The following is an 8,900-nucleotide window of genomic DNA, read 5'->3' on the forward strand; positions in this document are numbered from 1 at the left end:
ATAAATACAATTCGGTGCATTGCGCATTCGTGGCCCGGCCTACCAGGCGCTGGTATGAGCCGGTTCCCTTTCACGGTGCTAAAGGCGTGGAGCAGGAGTTCCCGAATCATGAGGCAGCAAAGCAGCACAAGACTGGCGACCGCGAGGGCCATCGGCGGCCCGGAATAACTAGGTGAGCTATTTTTAGTAATTTACCGAGAAATTCTGCACTTAAATGCAAGCTCAAAATATCGAATATCGAGTTTTGTATTTGTCTGGTTTCAACATATCACATGTCAAATAAAAAATAAAAATAAAGGATTGTCAAGACGTTGTAGCCACCGTCTTCCAAAAAAAGCTAGGGTTCCTGCGCCTCCCGCGGACGCCAGGACTGGTCCGCCTCGTCTCTAGTGCCTTAGGGTCATGGGGGCGGAGTGGATCCCGGTCCTTGCCGGTGGGAGGACTCTGCTTTGAGATATTTCTTCGAGTTTTATTAAGGTTTGTATCCTACTCAGAAAAGCGAGACGGCGATGGCTCCCTGAAGATGGAATAAAGATCTCCCCGCCTAATCCCTGAAGACGGCGAGAGGTGCGCATGTGAAGGTGTATCTTTGATGGATCTGTCTCTAATGGATTTGCTCGGATCTGTCTTCTCTGGATTTACACCTCTAAAAAATGAACAGGTAGATGCCACGCCACTGGAAGCAGGAGCGGCGTCTCGCGCCCCTGTACGAGTACAGGTACCATCTCGCTGCTGTCAGTGTCAAACGTGCCGTCCTCTGTAACAATCTGTGCGCCTTCATTAAGGCCGTGCGTTAGATGTTGATGATGACGACGACGACGTACGCATTGAGGGCGAGGCGACGTGGCTGGCGTGTGCATTGATTGATCCACCGATCAGTGTTACGATCTAGTACTGCTCTTGCTCTAGGCGATGACGTCGATGGCCTGGCCGCCGTCGGTTGCTTGCCGCCTTCGTACGCTGCCGGCCTGCGGCGGTGCCGACGAGACAATGCTCCAAATCGAACACGTCTCGCCTTCGTCCCTACATCACGGACTCCACCGTTGATTAACTAGCTCCAACAGCTTGGCGATGGCAGGACCACCTGCCTGTAATCTGCTGCCGGACATTGCTTCTGGTCGATTCATCTTTAAATGCAAATGGTAGTACGTTGATGAGCTAAGTAGATAAAGCCCGCATGAAAAGCTCGTGCACAAACTGCTACTGTTGGGATCTCAACTTCAGGTTCATTCTGGGCTGTAACTGAGTTGATCTGAGCCGTTCGCCAAAAAGAGGAGTCGATTTGAGCCGTTCGCGTTGGAGATACGGACGTGCTTCTCCTTTTCTTTTAGAAGTACTTTTCATGTGTTTGGTGAAGAAATTCGTGCCGACAAGAGGCCTCGACCACGCCGCCTCCCCAAAATAGTTCTCAAATGACAAGTATCACACGTGTGGCATGAAGTAACATTGTCTTGATATTTTTTACAATTAAAATTGTCATCAAAAAAATGGAACCCAAAAAATTGAAATTTGCCATCCAAACGGAAAGTTGCCATGCTTCACAACTAAAGTTTCAATCCCCGGGTAACTAAAGTTGCCATAAAAAAACATCAGGGTGAAATTGCTTTGTGCCACACATGTGTCACTTATCAGGTCCAAAGAGTTAGAGTTTTTCTGCCTCCCGCCGGCGCCGTTGCCGGTCCACCTCGTCTGCGGTGGCCTTAGGGCCATGGGGGCAGAGTGGATCCTGGTCCTTCCTGGTGGGAGGACTCCGTTTTAGACCTTTTCTCAGGTTTTATTAGGGTTTGTGTCCTACTCGTGAAGGCAGACGGCTTTCTGAAGATGAAATAAGATTCTTCTCGCCTAGCACTATTCTGATGGTGTGTCTAGCATTGCCGGTGGATGTGTGGAGGTGTGTCTCCGATGGATATATCTTCGGTGGATGTGCTCGGATCTGATCATTGTTCGTCCTTTAGGTAGGATCCTTCTGATCTACGCTACTCTTTATCCGCAACGGTTGCTATTTTTGTGCGTTGGTCCTATAGGGGCCTTAGCATAATGAATTCTCGACTGTCTACTACAACAAGTTTTGTCTGATTCCCGTGAGGGAGGGTGATGACAGTGGCACGTCTTTGACTCGCTTTAGTGCTTATAGTCATCGCTAGATGGTCTATGAATTTAAATGTAATTTTTATTATTTTTAATCCTCATTGTACTACCATGATTGAAAATGAATAGGTTTGAAATTTGCCAAAAAAGGAAGAAGAAGAGGCCTCGACCACGAGGGGAGCTTTGTTACGGTAGATAGATGTACTCTACCTTCTTTTTCTTAAAACAGGATTATCTCAACCTTTGTATTGACAAAAAATATTTTTAATGGGTTCTGTTCTGGCCTTTGCACGCAGTGATAAAAAGGTGTCAAGTAAAGCTAGTACTCCCTTTATTTCTTTTTACTCTGCATATAAAATTTAATCAAAGTCAAACTAAACAAAGTTTGACTAAATTTATATAAAAAATATGAACATCTACAATACTAAAATTATATATTATGAAAATACGTTTCATGGTGCATCTGATAATATTGATTTCATATTGTTAATGCTTATATTTTTAATATAAAATTAGTCAAACTTTATAAAACTTGACTTTGATCAAACCTTACGTGCGGACTAAAAAGAAACGGAGGGAGTACTAATGTTGAACAAATCAACTTTAAAAACTCAAGACTATCCACATAGAATTTGCCTCGCAACTTCTCTAAAGTCTTACCATGTAAACTAATCTATGAATCGAGCGACATAGAAGCTACAAAAGGGCGCAATACTAGAACAATGCCTTCAAAAGGGAACCACCACTCCCATGTTAATGTTGGTTGGTTTAACATACGCCTAGGGCAATCATCTCGGAGCATATCTTCTAAGCTAACACCTTCAACAAGGAAACAGACACGGATATCAACACTGCCGGATCTGCCCACAAAGGTAGATCATGAGTTTTCAATCGGAGAAAAAGTAGCTAGGATGTTAGCTACCATTGTCGAGATCAAAAGGTCTACCGACCAGCTCACACATAATTAGCCGACCAAAGAAGAAATAGCCAGCAGGGGAGACACCATCGCATTGCTTTCGATCACTTCCCACTGCCGTCTCCTTAATGGTTGTTGTGCACATGGTGACAACACCTAGCAGCCGCGGCCACCAGATGTATTGCCTAGATGCCACTGCTCTTAAGGGGCCCGATTTGTCCCATGGTCAAGCTAGATCCAGCCTCAATGTCATGCACCCTTGATACATCTCTAACGTATCTATAATTTTTTATTGTTTCATGCCATTAAATTATCATTCTTGTATGTTTATATGCCATGTTATATTATTTTTGTGAACTAAACTATTAACTTAGTGTCCAGTGTCAGTTCTTGTTTTTTGCATATTTCTTTGTTTCGCAGAAAAACGATACCAAACAAAATTCTTATGATTTATAATAAGCAGGTTTAGTCACATACAAAATACATGTCTACAAAGTAATAAAATATATGCTAGGAATTATATTATTTGGTATTTGCGCTATGTTATGATTGATGCCATCCATGCAACATCCCAAATATGCATTTCCGTGTGTAAGTTTTAAAACACGTTTTGCTTTCTTTAATAACCATTACCTGGAAATTGCTGGGTAAGTGTTGCTCTCATTTAGTTTTCTGCAACCTACAATAATCAAATTACTACATCGTCATCACTGCTGATAAATTCTCTTGAGCAAGTATTTGTCACTTGTGTAGTTAAATTGACTGCCCAACTACTAAATTCTTATCAATATTCTTTCTCTCCCACCATATTGAATATAAATTAAGATTGAAATATTCCCCACAAAGGTTCATGTGATCACTTATACTAGGGGGATATCATGCCACATAGCTGCCATCCTTTTGGTGTCTTCGACTTTGACTCTCTGTTGTCTGCCACCTTCAACTAAGTCTGGTACTGATGGGACCTAGTAGTGTGTGAGCTTAGTGTTCTTGGTACAATCTCAGTTCAACGGTACTCTTCCATGATGTCGGTGGCCAATCTCATCTCCGAAATGCACGGGGTGATCCCTATGGCTAAGCTTTTAGTCAAGGTTCATGTTTGTCTAGGCCGACGACACTCTATTGGATTGTCGTCAAGCAGGTAGACATTGTTTTTGTATGTCGAATCTATGTATTTTGTGATGCCCCTCGATGGTGATAATGGCACTCCTCGGTACAGTGCTCTTATTCTCTCTCCTTTGGTTTTGTTCATCGTATTTGCAGGGCCATTAGAGCTTCATCAAGTGTTCATGACATCAGAATTTTTTCCTAGTTATCTTGCATGTTTCTTTAGAGCTTCATCAAGTGTTCATGACATCAGAATTTTTGCATAGTTATCATGCATGTTTCTTTAGAAACACCAAAGGCGTCAATTTCCTTTTGAAACCAAAATTTGTGCAAAGTGAGTATAAAATGTACTCCAAAACAACATAGCCATCGTCCATTAATTTAGTATATGAAAGCATACTACAGTAAAAAAACAAAGGATATTGTAATTAAACAACAAATAGTAATATGGTCCAAATTCATATGTAAAGTGTTGATCTTTTTTTATATATAAGATATGTTTGTCCAGCTTTAGCGAACTGAAGCCCTCAAGATTTTACAACACTTGGTTCGACAAATAAACGAAAAAGAAAACGTAAGACAAGAACTACCAAAGTTCGATACAAACCCAAGAGGGTCCTTGGCTCATAAGCCAAAAAGGAAAAACAATGCTCAAACACTCCAAGTGTCGTCGGAGGTTCTGAAAGAAGTCACAGTTATTGTTGCCCTCTTCCCTGAGAACAATGATATATTGTCGAAGCTTGACGCATAGCGCCTCAATGGTCGATGATTCTTGGGTCTTGCTGAGCAGCTTCCATAACTGTAAGAGATAATCAATTATAAAGGCCATCAACAGGATTATTAATAAAAAAAACTCCTTCAATAAGAGCTTTATTACGAATTTGCTAAGGAGTCCATGAAAGTGCTGAGAAACTTATCCAGGCAAACCTTCAAGGGAGGCCTGAGAGACTTCCACTAAGGGTGTGCAAATCGGTGAAAGATGACAGTTCCCAACTACATCGAGTGACGTCCCTAATACATCCCCAAAGAAACTGTGCCATGATGCAAGAAAAAATATGGTTATTATCTTCCGTCGCTCCACAAAGAGGGCATAGACCACCACCAGTTCCATGCCTCTTCTACACTTCCACCCCTGATGCGAGTCTCTCACGCACTAGCTGCCAAAGGGAAAAAAATATCTTGGCAGTTTGGCCTTCCATATATCCATAGCTTGAAATTGTCCAGCCCCATTATGCAATGCGCGATTCATGGGTTTCATAATTATAGGAATTGATTCCATAACCAGCCGCGATATAATGAGCTGATAGAGAATTGTCCAGATTGCTCAAGCTTCCAATGAAAGGAGTCCGCGCTTGGGGTTAGCATGATATCCCTAAGGATAGTTGCTAGGCGACACCAATCCTCTCCTCCTCGGCTCCTAGAGTTCGCCGAAACAGTGGTCGCCACTAGTCATGTCTCCAAGTGTCACTAACCAGAGCATTTGGAAAACGGGCTATCGCAAACAAGCCTGGGAACTTAGTTGCCAGCAGGCTTATGCCAATCCACACGTCTAACCAAAAGACTGTCGATTTGACATTTTCGACGGTATGGATTGTCTCGATGCATAGCAAATGACAGATCTTGATGATGGTTTTCCAGAATTGGGATCCCTGTTGAGCAGAAGCAGTAGCTATAGGTGCATGCTGAAGGTATTTATGCTTAATAATATCAAGCCAAAGGCCACCCTCACTGGTGAGGATCTTCCATGGCCATTTAGCCATCAAGCACCAGTTCGTATGCTTGGTGTTGATAATCCCAAAGGCCCCCACTTCCTTGAGGAGAAAATGGTACTCCAATGTATCATGTGGTATTTCTGCTTGCCCAATTCCTTGTTCCAAAGAAAACGAGACCTCGCTAAGTCAAACTTTGCATGAACCCCATCTTGGAGTAAAAAGAACCCCATGACAAACATCAGCAAACTAGGAAGAGATGCGTTGATAAGGGTTGATTTGCTGCCAATTGATTGGCATCTCCCTACCCAAGCCTCTGTTTTGTCGGAAACCATGTCTATGATAAACAAAAAGTCTTCGATAGTCAAATTCTTGTTGGTTGGAGGGAGGCCAAGGTGATTGATAGGCAAGGATCCAAGCTTACAATTCATCATGTGCGCTATCACTGGCGGAGCACCCCAGTAGGCAAGGCATGGTGGCCGCCATACCTTGATTGGGTGGAATGAAAATTTTATAGGTATGCATCTACTTCTATCGATGGATATACGAGAGCGAGAGGCCGTTCGCTAATAACTGGGCCACGCAGGTGCAGCCCATGAACAAACCAAGCCAATACTCTTAAATAGCTGGGATATTAAACGGAAAAAACTTTCAATCCCAGCTTCCTCTACGGTAATGTAAATATAGCAGGGATTTAGCTGTCATATACACACGGTACCAGACTGGAAAACCACTCTGTTGACTGTAGTCGCTGAGAAGGTAGTGCAGTATGCAACTCCTCAAATCCGAAACCACAAAGCATTCAACAGGATGCAAAGAAAAACACATAGAGCCTTGTGCGGCGCATGTGGTGCACACGATCCATGAACCAGCCAGAGCGTTGACGCACGAAGCCACTAACCAAGTACACACGCACGAAGCAAGGTTTTAGGCAGATGAAAATCTATCTCCAAAATGGGTCAAGAGAGGAGCGAATGGAGCTGCTTATGCACGCGCTTAATATTGATGTTAGCTCTTTGTCTCTTGATGTAATCCCTGCTTGTCTGATTGATATTTGTACAATCAGATGCAAATCCGCCTAACACTTAAATAAACTGCCTAGAGGGCGGTTCTCAAAACAAAAACTACACTCGCACACAACTGCAATCCTAGAAAGCACGGCGGCGGCTGGCTAGGATGAGGCGGATGGCCGACAACAGCCATGGGCTAAGGCGTCGCCGTCGAGCAAGCGTGTGCATAAAAAACAATGACTTAAGAGTTCGTCACACCTTAAATTTTTTTCGTCCTCCGCCTCTGGCGCTACCCAAAGCTTGTCCTCCAAGCTACCTCTAGTAACAAAAGCCTCGCTTTTATCGAAGTTGATTTTGAGTTTCGACATGGACTAAAAACACATCAATAAAACTTAAGATTGATCAAACTGACTTGGTTTTTCTTGAGCATGATGGGGGTATCGTCTAGATATTGCAAGTTTCCGCCCTCGTGGACTTCAGGGAACACTCCATGAATATGCTCGACTGTCTTAGCACCCTCTAAGATGATAGCCAAGGCGTCAACTACTAGGTTGACAAGGAGAAGGGTATCGGGTCACCTTGCCGAACACCCCTCAAGTTTCGGAAAAAGGGACCGGGCTCCCCATTAATGTTAATGGTGGTTTGCTCGCAAATGAGAAGCTGCATAATCCAGCTAACCCATAATGGGCCAGAACCTTTTCGATGGATAACTCCTTCCAAGAACTCCCAACTGACATGATCATACGTTTTCTCGAAGTCTAGTTTGAGGATAAAGACGTTTTCCTTCTTGACTTGTGTGCAGATTGTAGCACTTCATGGAGAACCAAAATGCCTTCAAGGATACGTCTACCTTAAATAACGGCAGATTGGCTCGAATCTGTGACCTGGTTGGCAACCGGTGATAACCGCGTTGCAAACCCTTTGACGAGTAGACTAAATGTTGCATTGATCAAAGCAATGGGTCGAAATTGCTTAATAAAGTATGCTCCTGGGACCTTGGGAAGCAAAGTGATAATAGCATAGTTTAGATGATGTCAATCCTACCTTTGGTAAAGTGATGAAGCAACTCAAACATTTGTAGTCCCACCATGGGCCAATTTTTTTAATAAAAAGACATTGAGAACCATTTGGTCTTGGTGCAGTATTAGTACGTGTGCCCGTAAGAGCCACCTCTAACTCCTTGGCCAACAAAGGGGCAGTTAATGTATCATTTTCGATGGCACTAGCAGACCCCCCCTTAACTTAGGGCCGCCACGTTCACCCGAGGCGAGCAACTCCCTATAAAAGGAATACATGTGCCTTTTGTAACGCCTCATGTTCAGTAACATTATTGGGACCATCCCTAAGCGCAACGATACTGCATCTTGTACGCTTGCCGTTGGCCATTGCCTGAAAGTACGCGGTATTGAGGTCTCCCTTTCCCATTCAAGTTTGGGATCCTCAATGCTGCGAGTATATTTCTTCACAGCGCATGATGAAAACCGTATCATCCTCAATGCTATATCTAAGAGCCCACTCCGCCTCGGATAACCCAAGGCCATCGTCTAACAAATCGAATTCCTGGATCTTACCAACTAAGGCGGTCTTTTTGGACTCAAGGGCACCACCAAGGTTAGCCCCGCCCACCATCTAGGGTGGTGTCTCAGCCTCCTAATACAATGCTGCCATGGATTCATTGCATCTGTCAAGGGACCAAAAGGATGGCTGCAAGCCAAAGCCCATTTCTCCAGCACAAGGCCCACGAAACCTGAGCCAACAAAGCGTTGGTCTGAATCTAACAAAGTTAACAACAGCACCTTTCGCTTGGTGTGAGCAGTGGACCAACAAAGTGGCACAGCAAGTCTTAAAGTCCTACTCGCTCCGGTCACTACGAGGGTGAAAGAAATGGGGAATCTCGTTCGGTCGCTCCTCTTTCCCAGCTGGGTCAATCGCCCAGACAAAAGTTCAGCGGACCTTCTGTCCACACTGCAACACTTTCAGCGTCACACTCCACTTTCTGAAGCTTCTGGACACCAAACCCTGAGTTTCCCTGATACACTACCCAAATTGTCACGGAAAATGCTCAAAACA

Source organism: Triticum aestivum, chromosome 7A (genome assembly GCF_018294505.1).
Source record: "Triticum aestivum cultivar Chinese Spring chromosome 7A, IWGSC CS RefSeq v2.1, whole genome shotgun sequence".
In the NCBI taxonomy this organism is placed as follows: Eukaryota; Viridiplantae; Streptophyta; class Magnoliopsida; order Poales; family Poaceae; genus Triticum; species Triticum aestivum.